The sequence below is a fragment of the Excalfactoria chinensis genome, chromosome 5 (genome assembly GCF_039878825.1).
Source record: "Excalfactoria chinensis isolate bCotChi1 chromosome 5, bCotChi1.hap2, whole genome shotgun sequence".
NCBI lineage: Eukaryota > Metazoa > Chordata > Aves > Galliformes > Phasianidae > Excalfactoria > Excalfactoria chinensis.
In genome coordinates this window covers 40,974,335-40,992,479 of record NC_092829.1, presented here as the reverse complement: position 1 = coordinate 40,992,479, position 18,145 = coordinate 40,974,335, and the positions used below count along the sequence as shown (strand labels likewise).

Below are 18,145 nucleotides of genomic sequence, written 5' to 3'. Positions count from 1 at the left end.
GCAGGAGCGGCCACCCCCGCTGCAAGGCTCGCAGCGAGCCGCGGCGTCCGGAGGATGTTGTCGCCCTTCCTCCGGCGGCGCGCACGGGGCGGCTACAAGCGCCCGGGGAGGGCTCCGTGTCTGCAGTCGGGCCACGTCCGCGCGGGGCTCAGAGCACGCGGTGGGCAGCGGGGGACGGGTCCGGCGGCGGGGCCTCACTGCGGCAGCGCCGGCTTCCCCCCGGCTGCCGCTTTCATTCATGCTTTCTCCCTCGCCATCTCCCTCTCTCTCCGAGCGAGTGGAAACAAGAGTGCGCGTGGGCGGCCGCCGAGCGGCGCGCTGTCAGTCAACCGCCGCGCTGCAAAGAAGGCGAGCGAAGGAGAGAAGGAGGGGACCAGCTTTCCCCGGGTAGGGGAAGCTCTGTTGGCGCTGCCTCTGCCCGCCGGCCTCGCGGCTCTTCCCGGAGGCGTCCGCGGAGCCGCCCGGCTCGGAGAGAGGAGAGCCGCGGGGGACGGCTCCTCTCCCGCTATCGGCACCTGCTCCCCCCGCCCCTGTCTGGCGGAGGGGTCCGCGCCGCCGGCGGCGCGCGCGTGTGCACGTGTGTCTGCCGGGAGCCGCGGGGGTGCCGCCGAGGGGAGAGGCGCGAGGCAAGTTGTAACGGCTTCTACGTCCGTAGCGGCTCCGGGCGGGCGCTGAGGCGGGTGCGGTGCGGGTGCGATGCGGTGCGGCGCGCTGAGGGCTCCGCGGGGCGGGGAGTGCGCGGCGCGTGGAGGACCGCCGACCCCGCCCCGCTGCAGCGAGCGGCTCTGGCTTTGTGCTTCCTCCGCACCTGAGGTGCGAGGCCGGGAGGGGCGGCAGAGCCGGGGAGGGGAGGTAAGGCTGCGCCGCGTCGCGTTTCTCCTTCGGTCGCTTCCCGTCTCGTCCGGCTGCGCGGGCGGAGGTGCGGCAGCCCGGCTTCCCGGGGAAGGATGGGACGCGGAGGTGTGTACCTTCGCCGCAGCCGGAGGGCGAGCGGCGGCAACGGCCCCGCTGATGGGCGGGGGGCTGCGGACGGGGGAGGGACCCGCTGCGCGCCTTCATCTGGGCTCCCCCGGAAAGGAGCGGGCGGGTTGGAGAGGCTGCTCTTGAAGCGAGCGCGGCCGCGAGTTCGCTCCAGCCGGATGTTAGCAACAGCTTCGCGGCGCTCTCCTGGAGCGGATCCGCCAGCGAGCCGCGCTGCCGGATAGGTGGCGGCGCTCAGAGCGCGAGGCCGGCGCGGTAGGTAACGGAGCGCGGGGCCGCCGGGGAGCTGCGTGCGGCACGCCGGCTGCTGCAGCGGGAGGTGGCTGCGTGTGCGCCCCGAGAGCTGGTTTGCACTAACGGCTGCTTTAGGGCTTTGATTGGTCAGCGCTTGCAGCGGGGGTTGAGTTGCGTGCTGGTGTTAATTAGAGATTGAAAAGAACTGCGACCGTGTTGTCTCCTGCTCTGACATCATAGGCGTTGTATGTGCTGAAGAAGCAATTTGGGAGTTGATTTCAGTGTTTTATCAAGCACTTGAAGATGATTTTTGCTGCATACGTCTTATAGGGCTTTCCCGGGGGATTGGCTTGAAACTGAGAAAGGGGAGGTTTAGGTTAGAGATTTAGGAGGAAGTTTTTCACCCAGAGGGTAGTGACGCACTGGAACAGGTTGCCCAGGGAGGCTGTGGATGCCCCATCCCTGCAGGCATTCAAGGCCAGGCTGGATGTGGCTCTGGGCAGCCTGGTCTAGTGGCTGGTGACCCTGCACATAGTGGGGGGTGGGTTGAAATAAGATGATCATTGTGGTCCTTTTCAACCCAGGCCATTCTGTGACTTTATGAGTCTTTGTAGTATTTTGCTGGGTTTTTATCTGTCTGGATTTCTTTTTTAACTTCTCATTCAGCATTACAGTTATGGATCCAGGGCTGAGCTTTAAAGTGTTTTTCACTATGGCATAGAGAGTTGCCAACTGGATGCCATGCTTGTAAAGCTAGAACAAGAGCCTCTAAATAGCAAGACCATCAATTTCATGTGATAAATATAGAAGGCACAACAGAAATGTGAATCTGAGTGTTTATAGGATGCATCTTCTAATATGAATGTATAAAGCATGAGAGCAAGTAAATGCTTTCAGCTTGAATGTGCTTAAACTTCTTTGAAATGGAAGGTTTTTTTGTGGCCTTTTTTTCCCCCACGTTGTTGTGCTGTTTGAACACATTGGGAAGAACATTTATTTGTTTTGGTTTTGATTGTCTATGAAGAAAAAAAAATAAAGCCAGAAGGGGAAGAGGAATTGCTTAGCATTTGTGGATTGGGTTATCAGGTTTTTTTTGGTGGTGGTTGGGGTTTGTTTTGTTTTCTTGGGATCTCAAAATTCGATTATGTAGCAGGATGTTTTCCGATATCTGGAAAGGCAGATGCTGCTGCAGCAGGGGCAATTACACTGACTTGCAGCTTAGGAAGGGGTGGGGGAAAATTCCTGTGTCTCCTTCTGTCTCTGTATAAAACATCAGTCAAATATAGAGCTTTAAGTCCCGCAAATAGTCAGACTGTTGGAAGCAAGGATTTGGTTTTGTGGTGTCTGCTCTATTAAGGGCTTGTTAACAGAAGAGCTTAGATATGCGAGGCATATATGTTCAATTAAGAAAGGAAGTGAAGCCAATGCACAAATTAAGAAATTTCTCTTTGCAGAATAAAATGAGTTAATTTGTCACATCCTCTGTTAAGGAATTCTACCTACTTGGTTTTACCTGTAAGCTGTCTGCAAACCTCACCAGAGGTGATTTTCCTAGGTTTTGTTGGTTGTTGGTTGCTTAACCAAATGGCTTTGACCTGTGTGCTGCTGAGTCAACAAGAGGCAGTAGAGTCTTACAGCCTGTGGGTTTTCTTAGAAGAGGTTTTCCAAGTGATATCTTCTTCTAACAAAGGTTCGTGATGAAGTCTCCTCTTTGCTGAAACCACTGAGAACTTTTTTATTGCAATTCTTCCTAGGTTAACTTCTTTTCCTGCATAGACTACAGTCAAGTATGACTGATCTGACCCTAGGGTCAGCTTATGATGAGATATAGATTCTGAGTTTAAGCTGATGCTATAAAGAATTTATTTCTAGTTTTTGAATATTACACATTTCTACTTTTAGAGGATATTTGAGACTCCCTGCAAATGAAACATGCAGATGAAAGTTATAACTGAAGAGTTAACTTGTGTTATCTTTTAGCAAAGTGAGGCCAGAGGAGATACTGAGTACTTCCTTCGGACCCTACTTATGTATTGGTTTGATAAATAAGATCAATCTAACAGCAGGAAGTGACTCAAAATGGCAAAAAAGGAAATAAACATCCCTTACCTTTGAGATATTTGGTCATCTGTCTCTTGTCAGGCAGCAGGCATGTGGCAGGGTTTGGACCTTTGGGCTGTACATGAAGTAGGTGAGCCATGATATGCAGGAAAGACAGTGGTCTCTAATGTCTCTGGAACACAACACGATTATTTTATCCTACTGTGGAGCTCAGGCAGGTTTTTTGGTTCTTTGCACTGTTTAATGGTATAGAATTTTTGACTAGTTTGATTCCATGTTTTACTACTGTTCCTATCACTAGAAATGTTAGTGCAACCTTCAGCATTTTTGTAACAAAACTGACATGTGGATGTACCGCGTGCGCTAACAGTAATTCTTGGTTTTGACACAGTTTCATCCTTAAGGTATAAATAACTCAATTGAATTAAAGGGAGACAGTGATTCTCATTATAGAGCATCAGATAAGTACCTTCCAACAAACACTGCAGTTTAGTAAGGCTATTTAGACTTTTTTTTTTTCTACAAATAATGCATGTGGTGCTGGGTTTGCGTAGCAAGGAATAGTGGAAAAAATGCTAATCAAATATATTACCTTTTATGTGCATTAATTTGTTTAGATCTTTACCTATTTTCACAATCCTTTGTGTAAAGCTGTTAGTTCAGATAGGCCAGAGGTCTGAATGGGCTTTGAAATCTTCAGTGAAAGATTACTGCGAGTTGCTAAATGCAGACATCCCAGTAGTTTTGCCCAAAGTGACGCTGCTGAAGTCTGTGTGTACAAGCTATGACAAAGCTAGAGTGAATTCACTGTTTTCTTAAATTACTCTGTTTTCTTGAATTCAAAGTTTTGAGTAATTTATATCTCACTGGAATTGTTCTTTTGCTCTCCCTGTGCACAGATCGTGTTTCATTAAATGTGCTGACAAGAACCCAGAATTCTGAAGACAGCAGTTTTGTGCAAGATAAGAATGTTCCTTAAAGAAGCTGATGGAGGATAGAGCTCTGACAGTGCAAGATGACACCATAATATAGTCTGAAATTGTAAGTCTTGAGGAAGACTAAACCTCTTTAACTTTACCAGAGATTTTTGCACTTGGGAAACTTAATGGTGGGTTACAGTCTGCTTTCAGGACCTATGCAGATATGTTTGTTTCTTTTTGGATATGCTAATATGATTATGAGCAAAGTAGGTTTTCCTTGGTGGGTCAGACACTCTCACTGCACAGATGTGAATTGAATCCCTTTCCATGAGAGGAAGTTGATTCATCCTGTTGAGCCTGAGATCTGCACCCAATGTTTTTCAGCTACTTTGTTTTTAGAACTGCTAGGAAATCTGGGAAGTAGCTGATATAAACTTTACAACATGGCTCAATCTGTCAAAGGAGTCTCTGTTTCTGAAACCTTGTATTCCTAATGAACTGGTTTACTTGCAGAAGGCTGTTTGGAACCTACAGTTACTATCAATCATGAAATCATCAATGCCATGAAATGTACAAAATGTTCATTTGAACTTTCCAAAGCTTTGCAAAGTCTTTTGTTATGACTGAGGCTTTTTGCAGTATGGGGGTCTGTCATTAGAGAACAGGTGAGGTCAGGAAGCTAGAATACTGATAATACATATTACACTTAAAATACATCCCGTGGTTGCACTGTGATATTAAGTACAAAAATAACATGATAATTCTCAGATATGAGATAGATGACTAAAACTGGGGAGGAAAATCAGTATTAGTAGATATTTTCCTTGGAACTGCAAGTCCAACAAACTTATTTCTTTCCATTTTAGAGAGCGGCAGAATCACATCTCAGGCTTCAATTTACTTTTACCTTTATCACAGCTCTTTTAAGAAACTGTAAATACAATACGCAATCTTGCAGAATGTGTTTCTGTTTATAAGTAGGCAGAGAGCAAATCCTGTCATTTATTCTTATGTGACCCTGAGAGATGCAGGAAATAAATGTTTTTGTTCAGAAATGAAGAACTAATTATGTATGGAAATTTACTAATATTAACTCCCAAGCTTAATTGCTATACACACACACACCTTTCTACAGAACAAGATGTAGAAGACAAAATAATAATGATTACTCTTCTAGCAGTTACCCTGCATAGAACTCCTAGACATAAATTATAGTATAGCCACGTATCATTGTAGAAGTTGAGAAAATTACATCTAAACCTGTAGGAGATGATGAAAAAAAGCAAACAAAATGAGTGCAGGATGAATTTTAACAAAAGCATGATAAAGGTAAAGGTAAATAATCTGTAAAATTCGTGTGAAGTCTAGGTTAAATGTCCTCTTGATATCTACTCCTTTGTTTTTACTGTACCTATGTATGGCAGATAATGGTGGAAGTATTGGTCATTAGAGTATGTGCATTGAGGAACCAGTGAAATCACTGTGAAAGGAAGTTGAAGTAGTATCACAAGAAATTTAATGTTAGCCTGTGAATGAAAACATACTCTGAAGTTGTGACTAGAGTTAAAATGTTCCAGAAAGCAATGCTTTTTGTCAAGGGGAAGTCACTTGGATTCCTTTGATAACCTGTAATTATTTCATCTGTACTTCTTTTTGGGTCAGTTTTTATTCTCTCATAACTTACCCGTATTGTTTTGGGCATTCTTAGAAGCAGAAACTTGAAACTTTGTATCCAAAAAGTCTCAGTTAAAGCTTGCAGGACCATTTGTGTTTACTAACAGTAAGTTTGTGCATACTTTGTTTTGTATTGAAACAGAAGCATGTTATTAGCTTCTCAACAGAGGGTTTAATTATTTGTATACATGCTGTTTAATGTATGTGTCAGTTGCTCCAAAAATAATGCTTCCTATTTATTTCCATGGAAACTACAGCAGCCACAAGGAGCATCGTAACCGTATCATTTACTTATCTCCTGATTAGTGGGAACAACTTAAATGAATTCAGATAGTGAAATCATTTGGATGAATGCATACGTCACTTCAAGGAGAAAGTGAAGTGGAATGTTTATTTTACTGCTCCTGCATATCTCCCAGTCGATGCTTTGGGTTCCTTCTGCTGGCCTTTAGTCACGCAGAAGTCTATTAGCAGGCCAGTGAGTCCTAGTGTTTAGCACTGCTGATTCTTACCCAAGGTAGATCCCACAGCTTGTGTGCTGACTGCAGCCAGGCAAATGGAGGTAGACAGGAATCTTCACTTTCAGTTTTCTGTCTTTCATTCTGGAGGCCGTGCTCCAGACAAAAAAACTGCATGCAACAAACTAAAGCCAAACACGAGCAATGCCATTGAGCGCATAGCATTCCTCACAGCTAGATGCTTCCTTCTTTGCAAGTCCTCAATTTCCCCCTTCTCAACATAGGTATCAAAGTAGCGTTTTACTTCTCTGAGCTGACTTGTCTTGCACGTTATTTTCTTGTTTGTCTTTAGACGCTTAAACATTTCACACTTCTGAGTAGTACAGCAGAGGTATTCACACGTCTGAGTCTCTGAAGGCTGTGCTTGAAGTTGCTTTTTCTTATCCAGAGCATCCATATGGTTCTGTATCAATGACTGGAGTCTGTCCTAATTTTGCCCAAGGAGGAGATGTTTTATCTTATGTGGGGAAAAGTTAATGGTTTCCTGAAGAGGTACATCTTGTTTTTAAATCATTCTTCATCTCTCATTTAATAGTGATGTTAGATGTGCCTGCAGTCAGCTGGCAGTGCAGAGCATCTTTGTTGGTCTCTAGAAGATGATTCTGTGAATACCAAACATAACTCAACAGGAGCCATCACCAATCCATTTCACACCATTCCAATTCCAACTAGCACTATTAGTGACTTGAATATCAGTATCACAGTTATTTCCCGCTCACGTTGGAACCAGTAAGCCTTGCAAGGTATTATAAACCAATGCATATGCAAATTCAGAAAATGTCTTTTATTAGAGAATTATCCGTGACATTACGTCACACACAGGTCTGTTCTAGAGGCTCTAATAACCCAATAATACCAAGCCAGCTGCATCTGGTGTTTTAAAGCTTTGACTTCTGGTTGGTAATTTGCTTTGTGTACAGCGAAGGCATAGGCAAACCACTGGAGTGCTGGTGGCTTTATAATCTCACTAGACTCAGCAGAGACCAGGATTATAGGAATAGCTTTGGTTACAGTTTCCAGGCTATTTGTAATGAAATGTTTTGCCTTTCCAAATTGAGTAATTTGTGGACTATTTATAGGAAGTTGCACCGGAAATCCTTAATTCCTGAGGCTGTAATTACTACTAAATGGTTTTTGTGAATTCTTTAAGTTGAAATTTACTTTAACATGAAATTCAGTTGCTTGTATGCAAGCCTGTCCATTTTGCTGCTTTCACAATGAGGCTTTATTGCATTTTTCTTTAAATTCCCACTCCAGAAAATAAGTCTTAGAAGTTTCTACCCTGAGACAAACACTTTTTTCTCTGCAGATATTTGCTGCTCCCTTTAAATGGGAGAACATGTTCGTTTTGTAACACCTTCAGTAGCAGTAGTCTCTAATGGCATGTTAGAGTTTGTTCAGAAATTACAAGTACAACATTTTGAAAGACACAAAGAGCTTTTTCAGGAATTTGTATGAAAGCAAAACTGCTGAAAAAGTAAGCTAAGAATTTTGTGTGGTGGGGACTCTTTGATCTGATCTCGTGGGTGCTATAGGTAAGTATTTTTATCATAGATGATGGAGAAGAAACGCAAGTCATGGCCTGAACCAGTGATTGAACACTTGGTGGGAAGGCAGGACCAATGCAGGCAAGGTCAGCTGTATGGAATGTACCTGAGTGACCAGGAGGGGTGGACACAGATCCAGCCCTTCCTCACTTAAGGGTTGGCAGTGGAGGCAAGGTGATCTTGTCGGAGATCTCTGCCAACTTGAGGCCTTCTGCAGGTAAGCAGCTTCTTCTTTATTTTGTGTGCGCGTGTGCACCTACAGCTGCTGCATTTGAGCCAATTCTCACTTTCTGCAGCCTAGGACCTTCCGACTCCACTGTCACTGATGTGCTTTCCATTGCATTACAGATGATTCGTGGTCAGTAAAAGCAGATAATTTCAATTGCTGTTTTCTTTCTCTTCTTGCTACTTTGATAGCAGGAGCTATTTAGAAACAAACAGCATTATAGACTTCTTTAAGGATGTGAGTTAAGGGGAAGGCTGCTTTGGAGTATAACAGCTAAACAAATAGTACATAATTTTCTGTTATAATAGTAGGCTATACCGCTTTGGATACATCTGGAAGACAGGATTCAAAAAGCTGAAGTGTGTTAAAAGGGCAGTGGTAACCAATTTATTTTTTTTTTTTTAATCTGGCAGAAGTTTGCCTAATTTCAGTCTTGAAGAGAAGTGTTTTGTAGCCAGGTTCCTGTGCAGATTGGTGGTGATAAGTGTATGATAAGAGGACTGGGAGAGGAGAGGTTGAGAAAAGAACTGAGGAGCAATGCAGTCCATTAAGTCTGTTTGCTTCTCCCAGCTGGTCTCTGAAAATTGATTTGTCACAATCAGTCCATGGAGTGTAAGCTGACAGTTGTCATGTAACAGTCGTGACAGCATGCAAGCACTAGAAACTTTTTTTACTCAGCTACTTTGGGAAGTTATTCTTACAATTCTGTTCTTGAGTAGCTGCCTGCTCAAAAGATACGTAGGTGAACTAGCCTTAGTACATTCCCTTTGTTTCTCAGTCGTTCATGACATTCTGCATCTAAGTAGTATTTTGTGTATGAGTTCACATTTTAATAAAATTAATGATAAGCAAGGCAGATTCCTGCAGGCTCACTAATGGCCATGAGCGTCCTTACCATGTTGAATTTTTGTTTGTCTCTGCTTTTGTAAGATTTAGGCTGTGCTGTTTAGATAGGGACAACTAGAAGAAGCCTGGCACCTTGGTTCAACCTCTCTGAAAGAGCAGTAGTCAGGGATGTTATTTGAGGTATTCCCTTGGATGGATGCTGCTGCTTTTGGGTTTATTGTCAATTCACTGAGCTACAACCAACAAAAAAAGAGATGTATGGGTTTTGTTTGTTTGTTTGTTTAATATACTTGTAAACAAACTTATTTTTTTCCTAGCATAACCCAGAAACTTCAGGAAAAGATTTTATTTTATTTTTTTCCTGTCAGTACATTTTTCTGAAGGTTCCACAGAGTCCTTTTATTTTTAAGAACAGAGATTTGCTGATCCTTCCTGTACCTTGGTGTGTTGAGTATGAATAGATTTATTTATCTTCTTTTACAAAACATCTACTATTCAGTACTCCAAAGGCATGTGTTCCAACATCTTCCATCTCAGTAATGGTGCATGTTACCAGTCTGCAGCTTGGCTGTGTCCCTCTCTGTTAGGAGCAAAGCACTGGTACAGATCACAGCCACCATTCCATTACTCTGACCAAAGCATTGGCTCCTTAAGTTTGAGAACAGCAAACCAGAGGGGTGGAACAGCTTAATTGGTTTGTTTCAGTTCTCTTCTAAATATGGTAATCAGAGCTTGAAAACATTCATAAGATAAAATGTTGGCACAGATGTGATCATTTCTGTGAAACTGCAGATGTGACTACATTGTTATGAAACTGTTGGGAGATCTGTGAGTTATTGTAAAAAATCCCGTCACTGAAAAACATGTAATGGCTACTTTATTCTGCTCATTATTATTTCTGTGCTTCATTTAGAAGGGCCACATAATTAAAATAGTTAAAATTTCCTCTAAGATAGAGGGGGAGATGTGTCATACCTAACTTGCCCTGATACACATGAGTGGTTGGATGCCAAATTCTGTGTGTATTTTAGCCTATTATCTATTGTCTTAAACCGTGTTTTCAGACCTTTAAGAGCTCTATTCTTTGTGATAAGTTTATTGCAAGTGTGTGTAGTGTTTTATAACATCTCTGGGTCCTTAACTGTGTAATTTTCAACTGAAGCAGGCACTGCTATTTGTTAAGTTTCATTTATTTTGAACTTAAAATGGCATATAAAGCAGCATATGTCCTGGATTTCTTTAGGGGGGGAAAATCATTGTTCCTTTGAATTTTCTATGTGAACCCCAGCATCCTGGTCCCTCAAACTCCTGGTTGGAAACAATGTAGTAGAAAACTGTAGTAGAGTTTGCTGTTGAATATGATGCTGGCTGTTTGCCATGGTTCTGCATGTTGTCAGTGGGCAGCAGATCACAAATGGAGGCTCACTGCTGTATAGTTTTGTAGTGATGCTAGATAATGAAAAAACTAGCAATTAAGCAGCAATATTTTATCTGTAGCATATTCTGTGCAGCTCAGAACATCAGTTTTCACAGTCTGTTATCCTTGAATGGATAACATTATGTTATGTTTGTATGCATTAGATTAAACTGAGAACCAATGCTCAGTGTTAATCCTGGATATGACTTTAACATTACATAAAGGTGTTTTAACACAAAAATTGTCAGTGGTGAGATGCTGGTTCAGGCATAGCGCTGGAGAGCAGAGACAATTACCTGTGTACCCAGGGTTTGGAATACGTTCTTTTCTGCTTGGCAAGTAATCTTAAAAATCAGGTTCAGATGACACTATCTGTGGCTTTGCTGTGCTTTGTCACAGCCTGCTGGTGCAGGTGCAGATTTATCTGGTGGATTTGTAAATCTGTACCTGTGAGATTGCTGATGACACTGAGAAGAGTAGGGAGCCCAAAGCTAGATGGAACGTTGCCTGCTGTCATTTGGGAACTTGTTTTATGAAGGTACCCTGCTTTACTCTCTGGATTGTTGATATTGAACTGAAGTAGAAATTAAAACGTATCTCCAAGATGACTTCTTGTCCCTAAAGCTACGTGTTTTTTCCAGTGGACTGCAGAATCATATAGCTGTGTTCATGATTTTTTTTTTGCTCAGTTTTTTCAAACAATGCCCATCTCTGCCACTTTGTGGATCTCACTCATTCCATCTGGGTCTGTCATTTCAAAGGATCACAGAATCATAGGGGTTGGAAGGGATCCAACCAGAGATCATCAAGTCCAACCCCTCTTCCAAAGCAGGTTCCCTACATCAGGTTGCACAGGTAGGCGTCCAGGCGGGTCTTGAATATCTCTGGAGAAGGAGACTCCACAGCCCCCCTGGGCAGCCTGTTCCAGTGCTCTGTCACCCTCATCATAAAGAATTTCTTGTGCACATTTGTGCAGAACTTCCTATGCTTCAGTGTCTGCCCATTTCCCCTTGTCCTGTCTCCACACGCTGCTGAAGAGTCTGGCCTCGCCACTTTGCCCCCCACATCTCAGATATTTATAGACCTGGATCAGGTCCTCTGTCAGTCATCTTTTCTCAAGGCTAAACAGATCCTTAATATATTTCTTTTATAATTTCTTCTGGCTGTGTATTTATTTCTCTCACAAAGAGCTCAATAAGCTTCTTCCACAAAGGTTTCAAACCAAGATGCCTTCTTTGTCCATTACATTTTCTCAGATTAGCAATTTCTGTTTGATGTTGTCCCAAGTATGAAGGTAGATGCTTTTTTTCTGGAAGCTATATTATCACCTACGTTAGTAATATTTAAAGATGCATCACATTACCAATAAATCCAGTGAAGAGCTTAGCTGGGAGTATTCTGTATTTAGTGTAAACTCAATGGCAAGTGAGTGTCTCAGCAGAAACAAATAAGCAAGCTGGGGTTGGGGAAAAGTTATAATGAAGTTCAAAACCACTGGAGAACTAATTACCTGTATCAGATAAGGTAAAAATCAGAGGAGTTCAATGTGTGCTGACCAGAAGGTGAACATGTCCCAGATAATTGAGAATAATGTGTAATGATGTGATCTACTAAGATTATATAGAAATTATTGCATGCAGCTCCCTCAAATATATTGTTGTTGTTGTTTTCCTATTCCTTACATGTTGCATTATCACATTAGATGACATACAAACTAACCTGAATTCTGGGGAAAATGAGCTTTCATGGCTTTTTGTTTGTTTTGTTGTGTTTTTTATGGCTTCTGAATTGAGGAAATACTGTAACTTAAATTAGGCTTTGATTCTGTGGTTCTGTGTATTTCTTTAGCCCTTTTATCTACAGCGTGTTTTGTGTTTGTCCTTAAGCAAGGTTCTCAGTGCCTGTGGGAGGGCTAAGAATTTCTAGTGAGTTTAAAAAGTTGCTAAGACGTCTAGAGCTTTAAATGCCAGTAACAGTAATGGGAATTCATGGATCTCACCTAGATTTGGACCAAAAAAATCCTTTTGAGGAGTGCTTGTGTCAGACTTTGTTTTTATGATGTTCCTTGGGATAAAGTGTCTTAGAGTCTAGAATATTATTAGCAGAGAATAAGTTGACCGTTGTTATTTCCTTGTCAGTACTGGGGGACAGAATGGGATGGCACCTGACTTCTTGTTTAGAAGGAACTTTACCATGAATTGAAATGAGCTGATGGTCACCACTGCAGTGTATGTAAAACCTGCTTCAGGTTTTTGTTCCTCTTTGCAACCAATTTGTATGTATGTCATTCTCTCTTAATTAGCAGGTCACAGTAGCTGTTCAGAATTATCTTCCTAAAGCCAGTATTGTTCCAAGAAGCATTTGCGTTATTCCATCCAACTGTTTCTAGGTCAGTTCCTGGAATACTGAACTTACACTTTGCGTGTAACTCTTGTGATTGTTGTCTCTCTTTACTTCATGTGCTGCATGATTTTAATAGCTGATATTCATTAAGTTACCTAAGCTAGAGGTGAGTAGTATTGAGATCCTCCTGACAAGTCAGGCTATTTAAAGCCTTTATTGCAAGTCATACTCATTTACATTATAATGATCACTTGTTCTAGAATCACAGAATTTCTGAGGTTGGAAAAGACCTTAAAGAATACTAAGTCCAACCACAACCTAACCATTCTACCCTAACTAACAGCCCTCTGCTAAATCATGTCCCTGAGCATCACATCCAAGCGGTTTTTAAACGTGTTCAGGGAGGGTGACTCAGCCACCTCCCTGGTGATCCTATTCCAGTACTTCACAGCCCTTTCTATAAAGAAGTTTTTTCTGACATCCAGTTTAAACCTACCCTGGTGCAACTTGAGGCCATTTCCCCTCATCCTGACACCCTTTGAGAAGAGACCAGCCTTGCTCTGCTGTAAGCACCTTTCAGATATTGGAAGAGAGCAATAAGGTTTTCCCTCAGCCTCCTTTTCCCCAGACTAAACAGCCCCAGTTCCTTCAGTCACATCTCATAGGGATCTGATCTCATACCTTACATCAGTATAAATTTTAAAGTTTCTCTGCTGTAGTAATCTCTTATGCATCATTTAGGAGATGTTAATTGATGATAATTCTGAGTGCTTAATCCATTTTATTTGAGGATTTCTAAGCCTTTGATAGTCAGACTATGTCTGTGACACTGGTTGATGTGGGGAATAATTTTTGGGAAGCAAAGGGATTGGAAGGCAATCTTTTGGAGCCATTTCTTTTCGACATAATTTGTGTGCATTGATAACATGAAAAGCAAGAGCTGGAAAAGGTGAGACAGTGACTGGTATTTTTACTCCCCTCTATGCCTGCCAGACATTCACATTTAAGGAATATGAGGCAGAAGCAGAGCCCTTTGTTGTGAGATAGTTCCATGGAGAAGGCACTTGACATAAATGGTATTGTTGACCACTGTTTCTGTGTGTGTGCCATGTAGTGTCTGTGGGCATGTTGTCAACTACTGAGTAGAAAAGTGAGAAATGGGTCAATGTAAGAACTCCTTTAATTTTATGGAGGTCATTATTTCCATGCAGTGTTTAGCATCTTCAAAAAAGCCTTGGTCCAAGAAAATCTGAGATGGGTATCCCAGAATGAAGCTGAGTTCATCCTTGTGTTGAACTTGGTGGCAGAAGCATCTCGGATGGAGAGAAGAAGATTTGATTTGTATGACCGTGCTATGCAAGATGTAAAACATCAAGGTCTGTGTACTCTAGCATTGATGGCTTTCTGCCTGAAAGGATTGTGATACTCTACTGCGGGGTAAAAGCTGTTACTCTATTTTGAAGTGATTTGAAGTAACCAGGAAGAAGAGAACACTATTGGCAGCAGCTTCCTTTGCTTTGAGTACTACATCTGTGTATTCCTTAGAGAACTCATTAATCTTAAAGACTGTGACAGCAGTAGCTGTAGTGCATACAGCAGTGGTACACCTATAATTTGTGGTGCTACATTCTCTCTTTTGGGATAATTGGTTCTGCTCCCTTCAGTGATGTGTGGGCACCCCAAGACTGGAAGAATTCAACCTGAGAAGTAGGCTACTTAGCCTACAGGACTATGCCATTTGATAAAATAATAGACAATTGTCTGCTCTCTGATGGAAATACTTAAGATGAATTTTCTGTACAATTCAGCCTGTTTATAGAAAGGGAGGAATCATGCAATAAGATCCTGTACGCTGCACTTTATGATGGGGAACATCAAAATGTAAAAGGCAAAGTTATGAGTTACAGAATGATTTCTATTCAGTAATCATGAATCTAGATGACTGCCTTGTGGCATCTGTGGTGGTTGTGAAGAGTCTATCTGCTCCATCCACTAACACTGTCTAATGTTACCTTTCTTCCTCACTACTGTAACCCATTTCCAAGAACCAGAAGTTCTTGCAGGCTGCGGTCTATGGGATTTGGAACTGTAGGTGCTACAAATTCTGTACAGTGCTGTTTCTAATAAAAGAAACAATGTGAAGAAAATATGAATATAAACATATAAAAATCAAGGGGAAATAAATGCTCCATCCAATACAAAAGAGATTTTGTACATGAAGTTCTTATGTGTATTGTGTATTTTGTAATGTTTGGATGTTATTAATGCTTATCTTCCTGACCTTAAATTAATACATATAGTCAGTGATGGATAAACAGTGATGGAATTAGAATCAAGCTCTGTAAATCAAGAATAGCAGCACAAGTACAGGTGGAGTGGGGTCCATACCCCAGGAGCATCTATGTACTTTAAGACCTATCATTCTTCGGGGGATGCCAACCACTCACACTTCCCACTGAGGTCAGAGTCATGGGCATTTACCATCTCAAGGATTCAGCCTGCAATCAATAAGTTTTGGGATTATTTTGCTGACGAATAACTAGGGAAAAATAACCTTTTTTTTTTTTTTTTTTTTTTTTTTTTTTTTTATAAAACTGGACCATTTGTCTATTTGATTGTTCTTGGGCTTGCAGGGAGGAGTGGGTCCATTAAGGTGTTTCATTGTCCCTTGTGAAGCAATTTTATAGACACAAAATACACTCCCCACCAAAATTAGTAGCATTAACCATGGAAATAGTTTAACTTGTTTGAAATTTCAGGATGCTATCCAGAACAAAAACTTACCAGTGATGACATGTTCTGTGCAGTCTGCTGCAGTTTGAGTGACTTGTGAATGTACTTGACATGCTATTTGAACTCTGCAAATGCTAGGAGCCACGGAAATTTTGGCTGCCTCTCCTCTTGCCATATGCTTTGCTAGCATGATGCTTGCTTGTAAGCTGATCAGGCTGTTTTGAAGGAGACGTAGTGCTGAGAGATCAAGAATTCACACTAATGTTTAATGCAGAACAGTCTTCAGAGTGATTTTGTGTATGAGAGCAAAATAAATATAAAATGAAATAGAGCTCTGCAACGTCTTTATGAATGGATGAAGAATGTGCTGTGAGCTTACTGGATCATCTTGAGGAATGCTGTCAACCCCACCTACATCAGGTCATAAAGGAATACCAAGTAGATACTGGTCTTCAGATAACTCGTTTCATGCAGAGGATAAAACTAGCTGTGGCGATTAGAATCTGCAGTGCAAACACAATTGACAGTAGAACGAAGGCAGGAATACTTCTGATTCTGTCAAAGTTAGACTGGTATGGAGAGATTTTTTTTGCTTCAGAAAAAGACAGTCAGGCAAATGAGCTTGATGCAAAGAGTTCTTAATGAAATTAATCTACCTACTGAAAGTGTCTGTGCATTTTTCCGTAGTGTTTCTACAGGCCCTTTGGCAAGCTCACTGAAATCATATTGAATTGAGAATTACAACACTTGATGGCATATGATCTCTTTCTGCCCTTTGTTATTTATGGTAGAGTCCTGAGACTGGACTCAAACCTGTGCACACACTTCTCTGGATCTGGTATTCCTAATGATCCTCATAAGAGTCCTAGGCAGAAGAATGTAGTAATTTTGGTGCTTACTGATTTTCATTAAATCCACTGAATGAAATTATCCTTATTGCCCAAAGATGGGTTTCTGGGGAGAATATTAGGAACACTTGTAGCTGCTTGTTCTGCCACATGGGAGGCTGAGGGTCCATCAGAGCAGAGGTTTCACCGAGGTTAGATTTTTGCAGAAATATAACTCTGTGCACCTTGTAGAATCTGCGGGAGAGCTGGGCTGATTTGTGTTGAGACAGATCTCCCACACGGCTGTGAAAACAAGTACACAAATTCAGAGGAGCTGGCTGTAAATCTGAAGTAACTGTCATGGAGACTGATGTTCTCCCTAGGAGCTAATCTAGATTTGCATCAGTGTAACTGTGACCAGAATCTCTCAGGGTTCATTTTTGCTAGATTTTAGTAGCTCACTTAATTAATTGCTAATTAACTTGAGACGGTTGATTACAGCAGATGCTTCCCACATATTTCTTTTGTTTTACCATCATGGAACTTAAAGGCAGAGCTCTGCTAGATTAGAGTAGACTCTTCATATTCAGAACTCCTGCTTGCCAAAAGCTGTTTCCTTTGGTTAAGTACTAACCTGCAGATTGCAGTAAGGAGATGTTGTACCAAAGTACTGCAGCTCTCAGAAATCCTGACTTGTGTGTCTCTGGAGCATAAACATCAGAGCTATCTTGTCTATGGTACTTAAAAGTGCAAGGAAGGGTTTAGAAGAGGTCCTGCAAGGCATTTCCAGACTTCCTTTTGAAGGCTGGCCTGACCAGTTTCTGCAGCAAAGAGGTGCAATATGAGATGATTTGACATAAATATAGTAGTCAATTTTGAGTGGATTCACTATTAAGTTACCTGAGAAATAGCCTGAACTACCTACCCTCAAAGCACTGCTCCTCTTATGTGCCAGAAAGGAGTTGAATATATGCAACATTAATTTTATATGAAGTAGGTTGTAACATGAAGTATCTCATAGTAAAATATTTTGCAGCATCCATTGCCATTGGGAGGGGAAGATAGAAGTGCTGCTCCTTTAAGGCCTGGCAGTATCAAGATGTCTGGAGATTCTGCTTCTCTCCTTTCCTCTTCAGATTTTATCCTTGATATTAAAAGGGAACACCTTGTTATATTTGTTACATATGGTTTAAGTCAAATTGGGATGCTGGAAGAATGAGATCTTTGTAAACCTACCAGGTATCTTGTAGTTTGGTCAAGGAGATATTATGATAGTCTTACTTGATAACTAAATTCAGATCCTGCTCCAGCTTTGTACAGAATGGAGGCAGAGGAGTACAGCAAGCTAAGAACTTATGTTACTCCTTAAGATGGTAAAAGAGCCTGTGTTGGTGTTAAAAGCAAAACTAAACTATGCTGCTATTCAAAGAAGGTCCTTATTCTGAAAATAAACACTTTGTTAGGTCCCACAAAAACAAATGTCAAAGCAATGTGAATTTAAAATGCCTTCCTTATCTTCACACTTACTGAACAGCTTTCCAGACTTTGGGCTGTACCTTGAAGTGAAATATTTCCTGGAGTTTGTAATTTGAACTGCGAAGACCTGGTCATATCAAAGGATGAACATGCAAAGAAGGTGTAAAAATACAACAAACTGATGATCGTCTTACCTGCATAAGAAGGAAGAGGCATTGTGCCAAGCAAATATGCGCATTAGATGACTAACAGAGCTCCCACACTGTCAGTGTAGGCAGGGAATATGCAATGCAGCCACATATGTGTCTCAGAACCATACTGAGTGCTTTTTATTCCTTATGT

At 41.8% G+C, this 18,145-nt stretch overlaps 1 protein-coding gene across 5 annotated transcripts in view; it reads left to right on the top strand.

Moving 5' to 3' along the window:
- The first annotated feature begins 268 nt into the window (after positions 1–268).
- PTPN5 (protein tyrosine phosphatase non-receptor type 5) overlaps positions 269–18,145 on the top strand; it is a 73,446-nt gene continuing 55,569 nt past the window's right edge. Inside the window, exons 1-2 of one of the 5 annotated variants that reach the window (XM_072339167.1) lie at positions 269–387; positions 4,176–4,317. The gene's annotated coding sequence lies outside the window, so the exon portion shown is untranslated. The other 4 variants (XM_072339164.1, XM_072339163.1, XM_072339165.1 and 1 more) reach the window with 4 other exon arrangements.